Genomic DNA, 21,619 nt, shown 5'->3' on the forward strand with positions numbered 1-21,619 from the left:
TAGGAATTAGGGGGCAGTAAACTGTGACAGTAAGAGGTAAAAGCTATGGAGTTGTATAAACTGCAGCAGCAGCTACCACTTTCTATCTGTATTACTTTGGGCAAGTTACTTGAGTTTTCTTACCATTGTCACTTTGCTTGTAAACTAGAGTTAACACTTTGGAAGATACAAAATGAAGTGTTTCTAAAGTACTTGGCACAGTACTTTTGGAGTAAGTTCTCTGAAAGTGATAGCTTTTACCATTTTCCCATATTCTAATATTAATGTAGCTACATAGTACATAGAATTTAAAGTTTTTTTTTTTTTAATTTTAGTCTTTAATCCTTTGTTGCAGTGCTTTCAGCAAATTGAATACTACGTGGTTTAGAATCTTCATTTTATAGTAAAATTCAAAGGTTTAGTACTTCCAAGTAAACGAACATAAATCTGGGAAAGATTATTATTCATAGATTTTGAAATGCAGAGGGCAACTTGTATAGTCCAAATACTTGAAAATATTTTAGAGGTTGAATGAAATATTTCTGCTCTTCCACTGACTACACACAGTCTAACTGGTAAGGAGAGATTTGGTATAGACTGTGAGATTGAGTATATGAAAATGGGTATTGGTTTCATATAGGAATTTGGTTCGGGCATGGTAGTCCCTGCCGGGTATTAAAACTACCCAGTTCTCTCACCAAGAAAATGAAGGAGGAATATCTTTGGTTCTCGTGTCATGTTAAGTCAGTGTAACTCCTTTGGACAGCAAATAGGGTTGTAAGAAATAAGTCATAAAGATTTATGTACTGATTTGGGTTTAACTTTTGCCTCTTTCACGTAGTAGCTTTCAGACTTTGAAATTAAGTCACCTAACATCTCTGTGATCTGGAGAAGGAAATGGAAACCCACTTCCAGTACTCTTGCCTGGAAAATCCCATGGACGGAGGAGCCCGGTAGGCTACAGTCTATGAGGTCGCAAAGAGTGGGACACGACTGAGTCACTTGACTTCACTTCAGCATCTTTGTGAAAATCATTTGTGAAAAGGTACTGATAACAAAAATACTTTGAACGGCTATTAGGATTAAATGAGAGATTTAAGTAGCTAGCACAGTGCATGACGCAGACTAGATGACCCACCAGTGTTACTTCTATTCCAAATGTCATTTCTAAGTGACACTAGAGCGAAAGTGTGAGAAGGACGATGTATTCGTTTCAGATGAGTTTGCATCTCTCATTGTGGGCTCCGGGGGCTTTCATGGTGGTGGCATGGGGAGATGTCTCTGTCCTCTCTTCAAACATGCCCATATAGGCTAGACATTTTGTTGGCAGTGAGACCGCATCTTTTTGAATTTCACTCCTTCTAGGGAGAGCACCTAGATGAGAAAGAGAAAGCTTTGGTGATGTGAAGTGATGTTGGGGATAGTTGGCTTGGTTGTCATATCAGGATAGTGATGCCACTGACAGTCTCCTGACAGTCTGAGAGTGTAAAGTTTCTATAATAGCGAAGGACATGGAATCTCAGCAATCAACACAGCACACTTGCAAATAGAAGTAAGGATTCTTAGATCCTTACAAGGACTTGTCTGCTGATGACACGCTCCTTTCTCTGACCCAGGACCTTTGGATCAACTTGTCAGCTTTTAGTGGGAGCAAATAATTGGAGCAGGTAACCCCAGCACATTCTTGAGTGTTCTTTGTGGGACTGGATGAGTTGAAAGACATTTCCTAGGTAATAGCATCGTTCAGCAGACTCAGGCTTCAAGCCTACCTCAGGTTCATTCCTGTACTGATATTTGGTGAAATCAAAATGAGTGCTTCGAATGAAATAATATATGGTATTGAGCTAAGGGTGCCAGGAGAGAAATTGCAGAATGTGGGTTATTTCAACTTTGCTTATTATTGTTCACAGTCAACAAGTTGGGTGTTCTTTCATTGTATATTGAGAATTCCTCCTCAATACTTCGATTGAAATTGGAACATGTTCAAATAAATGGGGTGAATGTCCACTTATTAAATTGGAGAAAAGATCCTTGTTAGTTTGTTAGTATGTATATTTTTCTTACTTTACAAAAAGTGCGTTTCTACATAAACACATACATTAAATGTTTCTTAAGTTCTTAACTTGATGTCTGTCTTTTCCCCGAGTATTGTGGCTTTTGATAGAAACAAGATTGCTCATTCCTCCGTTTCCCACACCATTTTGAACTGTCTAAATTGCCAAGTACAGGATGCAGTGCAGTTGTCTCCAATGTACAGCTGACATTGTACAGGAGACAGGAATCAAGACCATCCCCAAGAAAAGAAATGCAAAAAAGCAAAATGGCTGTCTGAGAAGGCCTTACGAATAGCTGTGAAAAGACGGGAAGCGAAAAGCAAAGGAGAAAAGGAAAGATATACCCATTTGAGTGCAGAGTTCCAAACAATAGCAAGGAGAGATAAGAAAGCCTTCCTCAGCGATCAGTGCAAAGAAGTAGAGGAAAACAATAGAATGGAAAGACTAGAGATCTCTTTGGAGACGGGAATGGCGGCCCACTGCAGTACGCTTGCCTGGAGAATCCCATGGGAGGAGCCTGGTAGGCTGCAGTCCATGGGGTCGCTTGGAGTCGGACACGACTGAACAGCTTCACTTTCACTTTTCACTTTCTTGCATCGGAGAAGGAAATGGCAACCCACTCCAGTGTTCTTGCCTGGAGAATCCCAGGGACGGGGGAGCCTGGTGGGCTGCCGTCTATGGGGTCGCACAGAGTCGGACACGACTGAAGTGACTTAGCAGCAGCAGCAGAGATCTCTTCAAGAAAATTAGAGATACCAAGGGAACATTTCTTGCAAAGATGGGCTCAATAAAGGACAGAAATGGTAGGGACCTAACAGAAGCAGAGGATGTTATGAAGAGGTGGCAAGAATACACAGAAGAACTGTACAAAAAAGATCTTCACGACCCAGATAATCACGATGGTATGATCACTCACCTAGAGCCAGACATCCTGGAATGTGAAGTCAAGTGGGCCTTAGGAAGCATCACTACGAACAAAGCTAGTGGAGGTGATGGAATTCCAGTTGAGCTATTTCAAATCCTGAAAGAAGACACTGTGAAAGTGCTGCACTCAGTAGGCCAGCAAATATGGAAAACTCAGCAGTGGCCACAGGACCAGAAAAGGTCAGTCTTCATTCCAATCCCAAAGAGAGGCAATGCCAAAGAATGCTCAGACTACCACACAATTGCACTCATCTCACACGCTAGTAAAGTAATGCTTAAAATTCTCCAAGCCAGGCTTCAGCAATGCTTGAACTGTGAGCTTCCAGATGTTCAAGCTGGTTTTAGACAAGGCAGAGCAACCAGAGATCAAATTGCCAACATCCGCTGGATCATGGAAAAAGCAAGAGAGTTCCAGAAAAACTTCTATTTCTGCTTTATTGCTATGCCAAAGCCTTTGACTGTGGGGACCACAGTAAACTGTGGAAAATTCTGAAAGAGACAGGAATACCAGACCCCCGACCTGCCTCTTGAGAAACCTGTATGCAGGTCAGGAAGCAACAGTTAGAACTGGACATGGAACAACAGACTGCTTCCAAATAGGAAAAGGAGTACATCAAGGCTGTATATTGTCACCCTGCTTATTTAACTTCTATGCAGAGGACATCATGAGAAACGCTGGGCTGGAGGAAGCACAAGCTGGAATCAAGATTGCCGGGAGAAATGTCAATAACCTCAGATATGCAGATGACACCACCCTTATGGCAGAAAGTGAAGAGGAACTCTAGAGCCTCTTGATGAAAGTGAAAGAGGAGAGTGAAAAAGTTGGCTTGAAGCTGAGCATTCAGAAACCTAAGATCATGGCATCTGGTCCCATCACGTCATGGCAAAAAGATGGAGAAACAGTGGAAACAGTGGCTGACTTTATTTTTCTGGGCTCCAAAATCACTGCAGATGGTGACTGCAGCCTTGAAAGTAAACGACGTTTAGTCCTTGGAAGGAAAGTTATGACCAACCTCGACAGCATATTAAAAAGCAAGAGACATTACTTTGCCAACAAAGGTCCATCTAGTCAAGGTTGTGGCTTTTCCAGTGGTCATGTATGGATGTGAGAGTTGGACTGTGAAGAAAGCTGAGCGCAGAAGAATTGATGCTTTTGACCTGTGGTGTTGGAGAAGGCTCTTGAGAGTCCCTTGGACTGCAAGGAGATCGAACCAGTCCGTCCTAAAGGAGATCTGTCGTGGGTGTTCACTGGACGGACTGATGTTGTAGCTGGAACTCCAGTACTTTGGCCAGCTGATGCGAAGAGATGACTCATTGGAAAAGACCCTGATGCTGGGAAAGATTGAGGGCAGGAGGAGAAGGGGACGACAGAGGATGAGACGGTTGGATGACATCCTCGACTTGATGGACATGGATTTGGGTGGACTCCGGGAGTTGGTGATGGACAGGGAGGCCTGACCTGCTGCGGTTCCTGATGTCGCACAGAGTCGCACACGACTGACGCGACTTAGCAGCAGCAGCAAAATGGTGATATTCTGTCATTCTTCATTTCTCAGCTAGAATACTTTAAACAGAAACTTGCTCATTTTGATTATTGGACTGTTGAATTACTCTTATGTTCAGTTTATGTAAAAAAAAGACAGCAAATATGCAGCTGTTCTCCTTTGTTAGTTTTTAGGATAATAAATTGATTCACAAGAATCTTGCAAAAGTGACTAATGAGATCTTTCTCCTTTCAAATATCATTGTTCTCTTTTCAAGTATCATTGTGGACTCATGGATTTTTACCATATTTTATGCGTTTGAGTCCACTGCAGTTGTTATTTTGTTGTGGCTGAGTCTGTTCTGTTTTTGGTAGTGAGCACCTCTTCAAGATAGCTCCTAAGTGTTTTTGATACTACCCTAGGGGTTTCTGATAGCTTCCTTGCTTTCTGGTATGATCCAACCTTATTTCATAAAATTCTGCCTCAGAACTTGAATTATCACTTTCTTTAGGGAGTGCTGGTTCCTTTTAGTTGGAGAGAATTTTCACGGATTTTTGCAGACTGCTATCTGGGTGCTATGCTTATTGATACTAGGTTAGTAATTTATAGGTCTCGTCAAAGATGGAGCTAGGAAATAACTTTTTTTAAAAAAAAGACAGTGCAGCATGAGTTTTTACTGATAACTTGTAATTAAATAGTATTGGAGAGTTTTTATTTAATATTTTAGAATTTTTGTTTCTTCTCGTTCCGAAAGCTTATGATATACAGACAGTACTTAATTTCAGAATCATATCAGTATCGTTACTGAGAGCCCTGTAAGGTTTCTTTGTATTTCTTATGTCCTTAGGATGTATTTCACCAAGGATGTGCAGTCAGATTACTGTGTTTTAGAGTTAAGTACTCCTCTGTTTGGTTTAGCTCAATACACAGTTTAGGTGTGTGTTTCATTTTGATTTTGAGAAACGACTTAAATTTTTTTTTGTTTAAATTTATTTTATAATCGTGTTTAAAAACTTGATATATACGACAAGGTACATTCAGAGGAGTCTAGTTTCTGGACTGTGTTTGTGCTCAGTCACTCATCGTGTCTGGCTCTTTGAGACCCAATGGACTGTAGCCTGTTAGGCTCCTCTGTCCATGGGGATTCTCCAGGCAAGAATACTGGAGTGGGTAGTCATGCCCTCCTTCAAGGGATCTTCCCAACCTAGGGATCGAACTCAGGTCTCCCGAATTTCAGGCAAATTATTTACCATCTGAGCCACCAGGGAAGCCCACGAATACCGGAGTGGATAGCCTATCCTTTCTCCAAGGGATCTTCCCGACCCAGGAACTGAACCGGAGTCTGCAGGTGGATTCTTTACCAGCTGAGTCCTAACCTTATTCTTTCCTTCCCTTGGGGGTAGTTGTTTTTTTTTTAAAGCTTTTTGTTTATCCTTCCATTAAAACTTATAGTAATTATAGAAAATGTCTGTATAATATTTCTATATAGCTATATATTGTTTCACGCTCTTTTGATATAGTGTCATACTGTTTGTTTTCTCTACCTTGTTTTTTTACTTAACAGTATATCCTGGTTATTTCATAGTAGCACTTAGAGATAATGTTCCTCAGCATTTTTTTTTTAATTGTGGCAAAATATACATGTTGCACTAGTGGTAAAGAAACCGCCTGCCAATGCAAGAGGTGTGGGTTCAATCCTAGGGTGGGGGAGATCCCCTGGAGGAGGACATGGCTTCCCAATCAAGTATTCTTGCCTGGAGAATCCAATGGACAGAGGAGTGTGACAGGCTACAATCCATAGTGTTGCAAAGAGTTGGAGATGACCGAAGTGACTTAGCATGCATGTACGCAAAATATATATAACATAAAATTTACCACTGGAATCTTTTCTTGTTTGTTTTTTGGCATACCGTGCAGCTTGTGGTATCTTAATTCCTCGACCAGGGATTGAACCCAGTTCCCGGCACTGAAAGTTCGGAGTCCTAACCATGAGACCACCAAGGAATTCCCCCATTCCAATCATTTTTAAGTGTGCAGTTCAGTGGAGTTAAATACAGTCACCTTGGTATGTCATTACCACTATGCTTCTTGAGCACTTTTTCAGCCTCTGCAACTGAAACACTATACGTGCTAAACAATAATTCCCTGTTCTCCCCTCCCCTCAACCTTTGGCGGCCACCGTTCTACTTTTTTTTCTTTCTCTCTGAATTTGATGACTCCAGTACCTCATTTAAGTGAAATCATAAAATATTTGTCCATTTGTGATTGGCTTATTTCACTTAGCACACTGTCTTCACGATTCATCCATGTTGTAACAAGTGTCGGAATTCCCTTCCTTTTTAAGGCTGAATAATATTTCATTGTATATTTATGCCCAACGTTTAGTTTAATCATTCATTCATCAGACTCTTGAGTTCCTTCCACCTTTTGGCTATTATGAATATAGCTGCTCTGAGTACAGATATATAAATATTTGTTCCAGTCTTTGATTTAAGTTTTTTTTGGGTCTTCCCAGAAGTGAAATTTTAGGATAGCATGATAATCCTGTTTAATTTTTTGAGGAGCCACTGAACTGTTTTGTATAGCAGCTGCTCCATTTTACATTTTTGCTAGCGATGCACAAGGGTTCCAGTATCTCTACATCCTCACCAACACTAGTTATTTTCTGGGTTTTTGTTTTGGAATGATAGCCGCTGTATTGGGTACCAACTTGTCCTCATTTTTTAGTTCAGGTCCTGCTGAAGGACATTTGCTTTTGAAAGCAGAACTTGCTGTTGAGGTCCTTATTCATCTTTGTAGGGCCAGCAGCTACCATGGCACCTCACACATAATAGCTGCTGAATAAATGTCTGAGTGAGTTAATGAACTTCATAAACTGAATTCCGGAAGGGGCGGTGGTCAGTCGTGGTTGTGTTACAGAGGTGTACTCAGCACATGATCTCCTGGAATTGTCAGTAGTTGTGGGTTTGTTGGGGTTAGTAATGGTAGTCCTGACAGGAGTACCAAAGATACCACTTTCCTGTGAACACCAGTGTTTGCCTTTGCCCTTTTTTTTTTTTTGGAGCGGGAAAAGGTCAAAGCGACCTGAAGCTTTCAACATTATGTATTTACACTTGTAAGTAGTATAGTAAAGTAAAGGAACAAAACTGACCAGCTTTCTTATTTCTAGACCTCTCATTCTCTTTCTGCCTAAATAATCTCATCTCCATCTTTGTCTGTCAAATTCTAATGGTTGTACTTGATGTATCCCTCCAGGCTTCTCTGTCCATGGGATTTCCCAGGCAAGAATACTGGAGTGGGTTTGCCATTTCCTCCTCGAGGGAACCTCCCCGACCCAGGGATTGAACCAGCGTCTCCTACTTGGCAGGTGGATTCTTTACTACTGAGCCACCAGGGAAGCCAAATTTGATACATTAATTAATAGGAAAAAATAGGAATAGATAATAAAATAATGTATGTGGGATCATCCTGTTTTTGTTGAAGAAAAGAAGTGTATTCATGTTCATGTAGAGTAAGTGATCTGGAAAGATTTTTGTCAAGACCAGCAGTGATTGTTCTTGAATTAACACGATTTACTTGTGTTTTCTGTGTTTTTCATTTAATGTTTGTGTTTTCTGATTTTTTTTTGTAAGAAACAAAATAGTAAAATTAGTACAGAAACTTTATTTTTAAAAATCCCAGCTGTCCTTTTTTGTCTAGCTCCCAGTTTCAGTGTCTCAGTATTTATTAAATATGTTTTTATCCGAATGACTGAAACTTAAGGAAGAACTTGGTAAATGCCATAAATAGGCATATAGTGCTCAGAGGATTCAAAAGAGAAAGGATCATGTGTGGAAAGGATCAGTTGCAGATTATGTTTGAATTGACCTTGAAAGGCAGGGTTTTGTTTTGTTTTTTGTTTTTGTTTTTCAAGAGGATACTATAATTTAATACCCCTTTGTACCAGTGATTAACATTTTGTGGATGGGCATTTGAGGAAATGAAATTTCTTTGATTGTATTTATTCTTTAAATTCATGGCTTATATTTTTAGGATACATGCATTATCAGTCAGACTGACTTTTTATCTTCTATTTAGGTTAGTATTAATAAGGTGGTTTTCCCTAAGCAAACAACAGCCTGGTGAAGTGGATTGAAGAGCCTATCGTGTGACAGGGAAATGAGCCAGGAACTAGGAAACTTCTAAATTGAAAAAGGTGAAAAATACACACGTAGTGGAGAATTAATTGCATTTAGTTATTTCTGACTTTAGGAAAAAAATAAACTTTTTGACAGTTTGATTTTCTTGCATTTTAGATCACTACACCCGGGGCAGATTCATGTCAATGTATGGCAAAACCAATACAATAATGTAAAGTAATTAGCCTCCAATTGAAATAAATAAAAGAAAAAAAAAAAAAAAAAAAGAATGCCTTAAAATGCTTATTTTAAATTAAAGTATTAATTCTGATGAGTTTGGTTTGTAAAGTTTTATCTTTTGAGACAGACTATAATTCATAACCATTCATGATACTTGAAATGCTAAAAGTTTACTTCCTGAAGAAAAGTCAAATTTTATGGGCTGCTTTAGGAGCTCCCCTTTGACTTAAGATAAATATACTCCTGTGATAAAGTCATATTTCTGCAAACTAGCTCACTGAACTAATATTGGGAAATATTTAATATGCTGTCATAAGACAGTAACAAAATAAATTTGTAAAAGAAAAGCAAATCTATGGGACTAAAGGTATTTTACAAACGTAGAATTTTATATATATATATATATATATATATAAAGTAATTCTTAAAGTTTTAGACCTTTTCTCTTTAGAATTTTATTCTTAGAAAAAAGTTATTAAAGATCTTCTTTTACATCACTTAAAATTATTCTATTTAAAAATAATTTCTTACTCTAATTTGGATCTAAAATGGAATGAATACCATTTTTGAATTTTCAAGGCCGTTCCACATTTGGTTTCACATTTAGTGAATTTAGTCATAATATTCCCAAACCCAGAAGGATACAGTTTCTACGGTTATCAGACCCTTTGTAGAGTGACAGAGATTGGCATTCTGATTCTCATGAATCAAATTTTGGCCTTTAACTCTGTTCCCCTTTCACACTCCTTGCTAAGCTTGGGCTGTTGCTGTGCTTGAAGGCTTGGAAATTTCAAAGAAGAAAGAGAATTGGAGCACAAAGGCTTGGTTGATTTGAATTTGAACAAAGAATAGAAGGTTCCCTGTCTTGCACCTTTGTTGAAGAAGCCAGAAATTTAATTTTAGAAAGTTATTTTTCAGTTTGTAAACTTCGTATACCCTGGTCTTAATTTAGTGAATAAAAGTACTGCAGCTTAAGGGAGTACTCAGTAAGAATCTTTTAAAAATTTTATCAGCTGAAGATTCTTTTTTCCTCCTTTATAGAGCTTTGATAGTCTGTGTTCCTTATATATATTCTCAACTTGGCAGTATGCTGGCTAACTCATTTAATTTTTACTTTGCTGAAGTTAAAAATTGTTAGAGTTATAATCAGGGCAGTTTGCTTATTTGAAAAAGATGAATGCTTTTTGTTTTTGCATAACTCTGTTGAGGTATGATTTGTATACAGTTAACTGTACCCATTTAACAGTGTTCAGCTTGAGTTCTGACAGAAGTATATATCTGTGAAACCATCATCACTATCAAGATATCATACATGTCCATCACCTCAAAAGCTTCCTGGGGATCGTCCCTGTGGCTCAGACAGAATCGAACCCAGGTTCGATCCCTGGATCGGGAAGATCCTCTGGAGAAGGGAGTGGCAATCCACTCCAGTATTGTTGCGTGGAGAATCCCGTGGACAGAGCCTGGTGGGCCACAGTCCGTGGGGTCTCACAGAGTTTGACACGACTGAGCGAGTAACAGTATTACACTACAACAGCTTCCCTGTGCCCATTGTAGTCCACCCCTCTGAGTTGACTCCCTGCTGTAAGCAACCTCTGATCTGCTTTCTGTCACTGTGGGTTAGTGTTCATTTTCTAGAGTTTTATATGAATGTACCTGTAGTATCTACTTTTTAATGTCTGGTTTCTTTCACCCAGAGTCGTGATGTAGAGATTAATGCATGTTTTCTTTTGCTTTTTTAAAAACACCATTCCAGTTGACAGTTGACTTTTTCACTTGGTAGTTGAGCACAGGGAATTGAGCAGGGTTCCTCGTGCCCATCAAATAGGCCTTCTGCAGCTTTATTAATTTGTACCTCTTTCCTAATCTCTCTTTAAGATGTCATTTACTAGGTGCTGTATCCTATTTTATATATTCTTATTTGTCTATATTGTTGTTGTTTGGTCGCTAAGTTGTGTCCGACTCTTTGCAACCCCACGGACTGCAGCATGCTAGGCTTCCCTGTCCTTCGCCATCTCCTGGAATTTGCTTAAACTCATCTCCATTGAGTCTGTGATGCCATCCAATCGTCTCATCCTCTGTCATCTCCTTCTCCTCCTCCCCTCAGTCTTTCCCAGCATCAGGGTCTTTTCCAGTGAGTCGGCTCTTCACATCAGGTGGCCAGAGTGTTGGAGCTTCAGCTTCAGCATCAGTCCTTGTGGTGAATATTCAGGGTTGATTCCCTTTAGGATGGACTGGACTGGTTTGATCTCCTTAATGCATCTATATATATTAACACCATTTTATAGAGGAAAAGCTGAAATTTAGAGAGGTTACAGAGAACAAACTGGTTAATGAGCTCAAGGGTTCTGGATAAGAATGCCACGGTTTAACTCTTGGGACTGTCTTTGTAACTATGTGATCTTTGGCAAGGTACTTAACTTTCTATGTCTTCTTTTCTTCACATTTATTATAAAATGGTGTGACTGATTATAGTACCTCCCTTACGGGATTGTTGAGAAGATTAAGTTAGGTATGTGAAGCACTTACAACACTGCCCAGCCTGTAGTAAGTGTCCATAAATGCTAGCTGAGATACAGCACAAGATACTTCTAGCTAGTGAGTGACAGAAGCATAAACTTAAAGCCTTATACTCAGTGCTGGCAGCACAAAATAGTGATTCAAGTCAATTTTAAAATTCATGATGGTGCTCACAAATGGAGGTTTTACTACCATGGTGACATGTCAGTATCAGCTTAGTTGGTGTTGTATGGTTGGGGACTGAGCGGGTCTGAGGCTGCCTTAGGGCATGCACATGCTTGCATGCATGATGTCTACACACATATCAGCTGTGAATATAATGCAGTTTTCAGCTTTGAAGTTCTTTTTTTTTTGGTGGCACTGGGTCTTCGTTGCTGTGCACAGTCTTTCTCAAGTTGTGGTTTAAGAGGTTCTCCGATGCAGTGGCTTCTCTTGTTTCAGGGCACAGGCTCTAAAGTGCAGAGGCTTCAGTAGTCGTGGAGCGTGGGCTTAATCGTTGCAACTTGCAGTCTCCAGGGCTCGGGCTCATTAGTTGTGGCCCACTGGCTCAGTAGCCCTGTGGCATGTGGGATCTTCCCAGACCAGGGATTGAACTGGTGTCCCTTGCATTTCAAGGTGGATTCTTAACCACTGGACCACCAGGGAATCCCTAAACTTTAAAATAGTTATAGACTCACAGGGAGAAGGCAATGGCAACCCACTCCAGTACTCTTGCCTGGAAAATCCCATGGATGGAGGAGCCTGGTAGGCTGCAGGCCATGGGGTGGCTAAGAGTCAGACACGACTGAGTGACTTCACTTTCCCTTTTCACTTTCATGCATTGGAGAAGGAAATGGCAACCCACTCCAGTGTTCTTGCCTGGAGAATCCCAGGGACGGGGGAGTCTGGTGGGCTGCCATCTATGGGGTTGCACAGGGTCGGACACGACTGAAGCAACTTAGCAGCAGCAGCAGCTCAGGAAGTTAAAGTAGTGTAGGAATTCTATATACTGTAGCTAGTTTCACCAGGGGCTTGGAGGGGGCAGTGTCTTGCTATCTTATGTAGCTATTAGTATCAAAACTGGGTCATTGGACTTCCCTAGTGGTCAAGTGGTTAAGAATTCTCTTGCCAGTACAGGGGACACCAGTTTGATCCCTGATCCAGGACGATCCCACATGCCTCGGGACAGCTAAGCCCATGTACCACAACTACTGAAGCTTCTATGCCCTAGAGCCTGTGTTCTGCAACAAGAGAAGCCACTGCGATGAGAAGCCTGCACAATGCAACTAGAGAGTAGCCCCCACTCCCTGCAGCTAGAGAAAGCCTGCACTCAGCAATGAAGACCCAGCACAGCCAAATAAATAAATAAAAAAATTTAAAGGCACAGGTGATCTAAAAAAAAAAAAAGGAAAGTTATCATTGGTATACTCTTTAGCCCTTTATCACATTTCACCAGTTTTTACATGTACTCGTTTTTGTGTCTGTATATGCACATGTACATGTATTTTTATTGTCTGTGCATTTTTATCACATGTATATGTTCATGTAGCCATCACTTTGGTTAAGATACTGTGGAAATTCCCTGGCAGTCCAGTGGTTAGGATACTGTGCTTCCACTGCAGGGGGCAGGAGTTCAGATCCCTCGTCGGGGAACTGAGATCCCACAAGACCCGCAGTGTGGCAAAAAGAAAACAAAACACCAAAAACTATACAGAACTGTTTTTATCACCACATCTTTCTTGTGCTTCCTTTCTCCCTACCACCCTTTCCTATTCCCAGGCAACGACTAATTTGTTCTCTGTCCCTATAATTTTGTCATTTCAAGAATGTTATATAAATAGAATCATACAGTGTATAATCTTTTGAGATTGACTGTTTTCATTTAGCATAATACCCTTGAGATCCATCCAGGTTGTTTCATGTACCAGTCGTGACTGTTTTTAATTGCTGAGTACTATTCCGGTATAGAGATGTTCCGCCGTTCGTTTAATCATCCACTGAAGGATACTGAGTTGTTTCCAGCTTTTTGCTATTACAAGTACAGCTGCTATGAACAATCATATACAGGCTTTTGTGCAGACACAAGTTTTCCTTTTGGGTAAACAAATGCCCAGGAGTGTGATTGCTGCCTTATATGATAAGCATGTGTTTGAATTTTTAAGAAACTACTCAGTTATTTTTCATAGAAGTTCTACCGTTTTACATTCTACCAGCAGTGTATGAGAGACGTACGTTCTCAGCATTCTTACCACCATTTGGTATTTGCACTTTTTTATTCAGCTTTTCTCAGATGATGTGGTATCTTACGTGATTTCAATTTGCATTTCCCTTATGGCTAATAATATTGGACATCTTTTCATGTGCCATTCATATATCTTCTTTGATCAAATGTCTGTTCATGTCTGTTGTTCATTTTCAGTTGAATTGTTTTTGACTTTTGAGCTTTGAGAGTTCTTTATATATTCTAGATACAAATCCTTTGTTGGAAATGTAGTTTGTAAATAGCTTATTCTCGTCTATAGCTTGCTTTTTCATTCTTTTAACAAAGTCTAGGAGAATAGAAGTCTTAAATTTTAACAAAGTCCAGTTTACCAAGTTTTTTTCCTTTTAGAGACTGCGTGTTTGGTGTCATTTATAAGAACTCTTCAGTTGGTCTGCAAATTCTCTGAAGTTTTATACCTTTATGTCTCACATCTAAATCTATGATCAATTTTGAGTTAATCTGTATAAAGTAAGTTTCATTTTTTTGCCACTAGCTTCAGCGCTATTTGTTGGAAAGGCTATCTGTCCTTACACTATTGAACTGCTTTTCCTTCTTCCTCAAAAATCCGTTATCTGCCCTTGTATAGATTTATATTTCGGTTCTCTATTCTGTCCTGTTGATCTTTGCGTCTATTTCACCACCAGTACCACAGTGTCTTGATTTTTGTTAGCTATATAGTAAATCTTAAAACCGGATAGTAAGATTTTTCCCCCTTTTTTTTCCCCAAATTGTTTCATTTATTTTACTTTTTTTTTCATATAAAATCTCGAATAAGCTTGTCTTTAACTACTAAAAGTGTTACTGGATTGTGACAGAAATGTTACTAAATCTAGAGGTCAGATGTTGAGTTTCCAATCCATAAACAGTGTTGTTGTGGATTGACTCGAGTCCCCCTGAAAAGTGAAAGTGTTAGTCGTGTCTGACTCTCTGTGACCCCATGGACTGTATAGCCCGTCAGGCTTCTCTCTCCATGGAATTCTCTCCAGGGAAGAATACTGGAGTGGGTAACCATTCCCTTGTCCAAGGGATCTTCCCGATCCAGCGATTGCACCTGGGTCTCCCGCATTGCAGGCAGATCCTTTACTGTCTGAGCCATCAGCGGAGTCCCTTGAGTGCCTCTAATAAACCCTAACCTCCAATACCTCAGAATGTGACCTTATCTGAAAATAGGGTCATTCTCAATGTTATTAGTTAAGACAGATGTATACTGAAGTAGTGAGGGACTCCTGTTCCAATATGACAGGTGTCCTTAGAAAAGGCCATTTTAGACACAGGTGCGCATAGAGGGTCGATGCGTGTAGAAGCATGGAGAGGATGCTGTGTGAAGCTAGGCGTGTGCTGCCACGAGCCAAGGAGCAGCTAGAAGCTGAGAAAGATATCTGGAACATATCTTTCCCTATCACCCTTAGAGGGAGTGTGGCTCTGCTAGCACCTTGGTCTCGGACTTTTAGCTTCCAGAAATGTGACACAATCAATTTCTGTTGTTTAAGCCACTCAGTTTGAGGGACTTTGTTACAGCAGCCCTAGCAGACTAATCAGACATATATCTGTTCATTTATTTATATCTTCCTTTCAGCACACAAGCCGTATGTGTTTTGTTAAGTATATACCCAGGTGTTTCTTTTTTAAAAAATAAATGGGATTATAAATGTGTTGTTTTAATTTTGTTTCTGCATGTTCAATATATATAAAAGCACAATTGTATACAGAAATTCATTTTTTAGGTATGTTTTTCTTGTATTCTGCAACCTTGTTGAACTTATTCTAGGACTAATAAATTTTATTAGTTTTGTGTTGTTGTTACTAATTTAAAAATGTTTTTTTGAGATTCCTTGGGATGTTCTACGTAGACAGTAATGTCACATGCAAATACGGACAGTTTTCTTTTTCCAGTCTCTACACTTTCTGTTTCCTTTTCTTGTTTTGTGCTGATGGGACTTCTAGGACTCTGCTGAATATGAGTGGTGGGACTAGGCATTCTTCCCTTGTTTCCAGTGTTGAATATAGAAATCCAGTGTTTCACCACAAAGTATGATGTTTACCATAGGGTTTTTGTATATATACTTTGTCAAGGTGAAGAAGTTACTTTCTATATCTAGTCTGCTGAAAACTTTTAAAATCCTGAATGCTTTTTTGACATCATTTGGTATGATCGTGTGATTTTTCTCTTTGTTATGTTAGCCTGTTGATTTGGTGGATTACATTGATGTTGGAATATTGAACCAGTTTTGGATTTCTGGAACAAATCCTACTAAGTTATGGTGTTGTATAATGGTTTTAATGTATTTTTGGACTTGATTTCCTACTATTTTATGAAGGATTTTTGCATTTTTTAAGGGGGTGGTATTAGTCTACAGTTTTCATCTTTTGTATTATCTTTGTTGGGCTTCCTTGGTGACTCAGAAAGTAAAGACTCTGCCTGCAATGCAGGAGACACAGGTTCAACCCCTGGGTCAGGAAGATCCCCTGGAGAAGGGAATGGCATCCCACTCCAGTATTCTTGCCTGGAGCTTTCCATGGACAGAGGAGACTGTTGGGCTGCAGTCCATGAGATATCAAAGAGTCAGATATGACTGAGCGACTGACACACTTGTTTTGCTTTAATATTAAAGAATTCTTCTGTGTATTCTTGCCACCTCTTCTTAATATCTTCTGCTTCTGTTAGGTCCGTACCATTTCCGTGCTTTATTGAGCCCATCTTTGGATGAAATGTTCCCTTGGTATCTCCAGTTTTCTTGAAGAGATCTCTAGTCTTTCCCATTCTAATGTTTTCCTCTATTTCTTTGCACTGATCACTGAGGGAGTGATCTCTTATCTCTCCTTGCTGTTCTTTGGTATAGCAAGATTGTTTGGCTCCATAGCAAGATTGTTTGGCCACCTGATGGGAAGAAGTGACTCATTGGGAAAGACCCTAATACTGGGAAAGATCGAAGGTGGGAGGAGAAGGGGACGACAGAGGATGAGATGGTTGGATGGCATCACCAACTCAGTGGACATGAGTTTAAGTAAACTCTGGGAGTTGGTGATGGACAGGGATACCTGGCTTGCTGCAATCTACGGGGTCTCAAAGAGTTGGACACAACTGAGCAACTGAACTGAACTGAATATTAAATAATCCGAAGTTCACAGAATTTGTTCGCATTAGTTCTCTGCTGTTTTCTGGAAGAGATTGTGTAGAATTGGTATTCTTTTAAAATTGTTAGATTTTTACCAGTGAAAGCATCAGGCCTGAATATCTTTTTTCAGGAGATTTTAAACTACAAATTCAATTTGTCGAATAGTTATAGGACTGTTCAGATTATCAGTTTCATCTTGGGTGAGTTTTGGTAGTTTGACTTATGAAGAATTGGTCTACTTCATCTGAATTGTCTGGTTTATATTCATAGAGTTGTTTGTAATATTACTTATATATTTTTAGCATTTTTATTGGAAAGTGAAAGTTAGTTTTGGCTGTGCCGGGTTGTCATTGCTGCGTGCAGTCTTTCCCTAGTTGCAGAGTGTCGGGGCTACTCTTTCTTTGAGGCTTTTCATTGTGCTGGCTTCTCTTGTTGGAGAGCCTGGGCTTTAGAGTGTGGGCTTCAGTAGTAGTGGACACGGGCATGCCACTCTGAAGCATGAGGGATCTTCCTGGACCAGGGATTGAACCTGTGTCCCCTGCATTGGCAGGCGGATTCTTAACCACTGGGCCACTAGGAAAGTCCTTCCTTATTATATTTTTAATGTCGGTACAGTCTCTAGTGATACCCTCTTTTTCATTCTTGAAATTGGTTAAGTTGTGTTTCTCTGTCTTTTTAAGTCATTCGTACTAGAACCCTATCAATTGTACTAAAGTTTTCAAAGAACCATCTCTTGGGTTGAGTGATATTTTTTAAAAAATTGATTTTCTGATTTTAGTGTCATTGACTTCTCTTCTTTATTATTTCCTTTCCTTTGCTTGCTTTTGCTTTATTTTGCTCTTTTTGGTAATTATGAATAACACTACTCTGTTATGAACATTCATACGCACATTTTTGCTTCAGTTCAGGTCAGTCGCTCAGTCGTGTCCAACTCTTTGCAACCCCATGGACTGTAGCGTGCCAGGCCTCCCTGTCCATCACCAACTCCCAGAGCTTGCTCAAACTCCTGTGCATTTAGTAGGTGATGCCATCCAACCATCTCATCCTTTGTCGTCCCCTTCTCCTCCCGCCTTCAGTCTTTCCCAGCATCAGGATCTTTCCCAATGAGTCAGTTCTTCCCATTAGGTGGCCAAAGTATTGGAGTTTCAGCTTCAGTATCAGTCCTTCCAATGAGTATTCAGGACGGATTTCCTTTATGATAGAGTGGTTTGATCTCCTTTCTGTCCAAGGGACTCTCAAGAGTCTTCTCCAACACCACAGTTCAAAAGCGTCAATTCTTCGGCACTCAGCTTTCTTTATAGTTCAACTCTCGCATCCATACATGACTACCAGAAAACCGATAGCTTTGACTAGACGGACCTTTGTTGGCAAGTGATGTCTCTGCTTTTTAATATGCCATCTAGGATGGTCATAACTTTTCTTCCAAGGAGCAAGTGATCTTAATTTCATGGCTGCAGTAACCATCTGCAGGGATTTGGGAGCCCCCCAAAAATAGTCTCTCACGGTTTCCAATGTTTCCCTGTCTACTTGCCATGAAGTGATGGGACTGGATGTCGTGGTCTTAGTTTTCTGAATGTTATGCTTTAAGCCAAGATTTTTTGTTGTTGTTGTTTTGTTTTTTTACAGTCCAGGTCTTTATTTTTACACCCATCAGGCCATGAATTCATAGGGAATGGGCTCCAACGTTTTGGGTTCCTTTCCATTGGTCCTCACAAAGTGTGCTTCTCTGGGTGGAGCAGGCTGGTGCTTCAGCTGAACCCAAGTCCCTTTCTCTTTGGCTTCCTTCTTTTTCTGATCGTTTTCCTTCACACGTTTCAGAAAGCTATCTCGGCTCTTAGAGTGCTTAGTATGCTCGATACGCTCATTAATTCTCTTGGCAAGAATCTTGCCCTTAACTTGTTTGTTTACAGTGATGCCAACAGCATGCTGGGTGATTGTAAACACTCCCAGTTTTGCCATGGTAACATTTGTGGGGCATTCCTTGTTGAACAGTACCCATTCCCTTGATATCTACAATATGCCCCTTCTTGTAGATTCGCACGTATGTGGCCAAAGGAACAACTCCGTGTTTTCTAAAAGGCCTAGAGAACATGTAGCGGGTGCCCCTCCTCTTTCCCTTTGTGTTGGTCGTTTTGGCGGATTAGCCTGAGGGGCCGGGGGAGAGATAGAAGGCGGCGGGATAAGCTGACTTTTTCACTCTCCTCTTTCACTGTCATCCAGAGGCTCTTTGGTTCTTTGCTTTCTGCCATAAGGGTCTTGTCATCTGCGCATCCGAGGTTATTGATATTTCTCCTGGCAGTCTTGAGTCCGGCTTGTGCTTTGTTGAGTCTGGCATTTTGCATGATGTACTCTGCATAGAAGTTAAATAAGCAGGATTATTTTTGCTTAGACATGATTTAAAGTTATTTGGGGTAATTCCTAGGAGTGGAATTGCAGGGTCATGTGAAAGTTTTATGTTTAACTGCTTGAATAGTCGCGAAATTGTTTTCCATAGTGGTTGCCTCATTTTGCATTCCTGTCAGCAAACTTTTTTTTGTACCTAGCCCAGCAATCTTCCTCTCTTATGGAGTCGGTAGTTCATTTATATATAATGCAGTTGGTGAGGTCCTTGGGTTAAATCCGCCATCTTGTCATTCGATTTCAGTGTTTCCAAACTCTTTTTCTTTTTCTCTCTCCTGTCTTGACTTCTTTTGTATTACTGTGTTTCTCTCTCTGATTACCTAGTTAGTTGTGCATTCTTGTATTGCTTACCCCAGAAATTAGGATATGTAGTCTTGACTTACAATATTCGAATAAAAATAATAACTTTGGTCACTCTCCCATTAGTGTTCCTCTGACCCCTGTCTTTATCATTTTATTATTACACGTAATTATTTTGTATTTTATATGTCTTTAAGGCATTGTGTTTTGTCTTTAAGAGAATCCGTTCCGTCGCTCAGTCGTGTCCGACTCTTTGCGACCCCGTGGACTGTAGCCTACCAGGCTTCTCCGTCCATGGGATTCTCCAGGCAAGAATACTGGAGTGGGTTACCGTTTCCTTCTCCAGGGGATCTTCCCGACCCAGGGATCGAACCCGGGTCTCCCGCATTAGAGGCAGACGCTTTAACCTCTGAGCCACGAGGGAAGCCCTTACAGAGAATATTCATTTCTATTTTTCCCACACATTCACATATTTGTGGCTTTTAATTCCTTTAGAATTTTCATCTTGGATTACTTTTATCTTTTAGTGTAGGTTTGGGCCAGTAATTTTTCTGTTTTTGCCTATCCAAAAATGTCTTTACTTTGCCTTCACTTATTAAAGGGTATTTCTGCTGACCATAGTATTATGGTGAGCAGTTGTTTTCTCTTAGTTCTTTGAATAAGCCATTCTGTTGTTTTCTAGCATTCCAAAGTCCAGCAGTAGTTGTCCTGTTGAAGGTAAGGTATGTTTCGACCCCCCCCCCCCCGCACCGGTTGTTTTTCCGATATTTTTCGTTGGTTTTCCACAGTTTAAATGTGATATGTTTAGGTATGTTTTTTGTATATATTCTTCTGGGGATTTGCATAACTTTTTGAATCTATAAAAAAGTGAAAGTGAAGTCGTTCAGTCATGTCCGACTCATTGTGACCCCATGGACTGTAGCCTACCAGGCTCCTCTGTCCATAGGATTTTCCAGGCAAGAGTACTGGAGCCGGTTGCCAGATCTATGGGTTGTCTTTAATCAGTTTTGACAAATTCTTGACCATCATCTTGTTATATATTGCCTCTGTTCCTTCTTTCTTCCCTCTTTTGAGGTTCCAGTTATGTATATCCTAAACATTTTCGTGTGTTTTACACATCTGCTATGTTTTTTTCTGTATTTTTTCAGTAGGTTTTGGTCTGTGTGCTTCTGGTTTGGATATTTTCTATTGTCTTGTTTTCCATTTTGTCTGTTCTTTCTTCTGGTATATCTAATGAGCTCTTTACAGCATCATTTATGTATTTCACTTACAGAATTTCCATTTGGTCCTTCTTATGATCGATTCCAATTTTCTGGAATCCTTCATCTTTTATTTTCTCAAACATATTTCTCATGTACCGTCTTGGGACTGAGCTGAGTTGAGGCTGGGTTTCAGTTTTGACCGGCCTCTGCCTCCCTGTCATTTGCCCCCACTGCTGACATGTGGTCACTCAGGGGAGGGGCTTCCAGCTGCGAGTGAGTTATGCCCATTTCCCCTAGCTGGACTTGAGCCTCTAATTTATGTTTCCTCATACTGATAACACTGCCAAAATCTCCACTCTGCTTTTCAGAGGCATTGTACTTAGCTTCCTAACCTCCTGCCCTATGCATTTCCAGACTTTTTAAATATCTTGAAGGGAAAATTAGCTCTGTGTCAGGCCCAAACCTCGGAACTTCCCTGTTCACCCATTTGTCCCTTTTGTTTTGAATTTTGTCTGTAGTCTTTTTTTTTTCCTTCTACTTTTTATTTTATATTGGAGCATCATCGATACAGTGTTGTGTTAGTTTCAGGGGGTACAACAAGGTGATTCAGTTATATACATACATGTACTGTCTACGGTCTTGCACGACTACCAGAGCCCTGCTGGTTTCTTGGTTCTCTAGCATCAGCCTGGGCAAAAGTTGCATCTCAGTCTCTTGCCTTACACCCAGGTTCAGCAGATACCTCCTTGGAGAAGTGGCCTCGCTTATCGGGCCACCTCTGCATGCTTCCCTGCTCTCTGATTCCTGGTCTGTCTAGTTCTTTTCCTTCAGTAGTTCTCTGGTAGCCTTCAAGAGTTACTTTAAAACTTTTCCTATATTTTGAAGTTGTTCTTGATGGGAACATTGATTTAATTTAAAGTTATTCATTTAAAATGATTTCTTCATGCTTGGAAGTTCTGGTTGCATATAGTTTGTTATATGTTATTATATATAAATATATGTTATATTATTATATATAGTGTATATATATACTATTATAT

At 40.1% G+C, this 21,619-nt stretch overlaps 3 pseudogenes; 1 reads left to right on the forward strand and 2 right to left on the reverse strand.

Annotated features, from left to right (window-relative positions):
• Positions 1-21,619, forward strand: part of LOC129557885 (acidic leucine-rich nuclear phosphoprotein 32 family member D-like) — a 146,874-nt pseudogene that overhangs the window by 10,787 nt on the left and 114,468 nt on the right.
• Positions 1-21,619, reverse strand: part of LOC148774936 (acidic leucine-rich nuclear phosphoprotein 32 family member D-like) — a 147,889-nt pseudogene that overhangs the window by 5,983 nt on the left and 120,287 nt on the right.
• On the reverse strand, positions 12,739-18,817 carry LOC129557886 (large ribosomal subunit protein eL21 pseudogene; annotated as a pseudogene).

The sequence above is a fragment of the Moschus berezovskii genome, chromosome 18 (genome assembly GCF_049115385.1).
Source record: "Moschus berezovskii isolate FMDL1 chromosome 18, NW_MosBer_1.0, whole genome shotgun sequence".
Taxonomy (NCBI): domain Eukaryota; kingdom Metazoa; phylum Chordata; class Mammalia; order Artiodactyla; family Moschidae; genus Moschus; species Moschus berezovskii.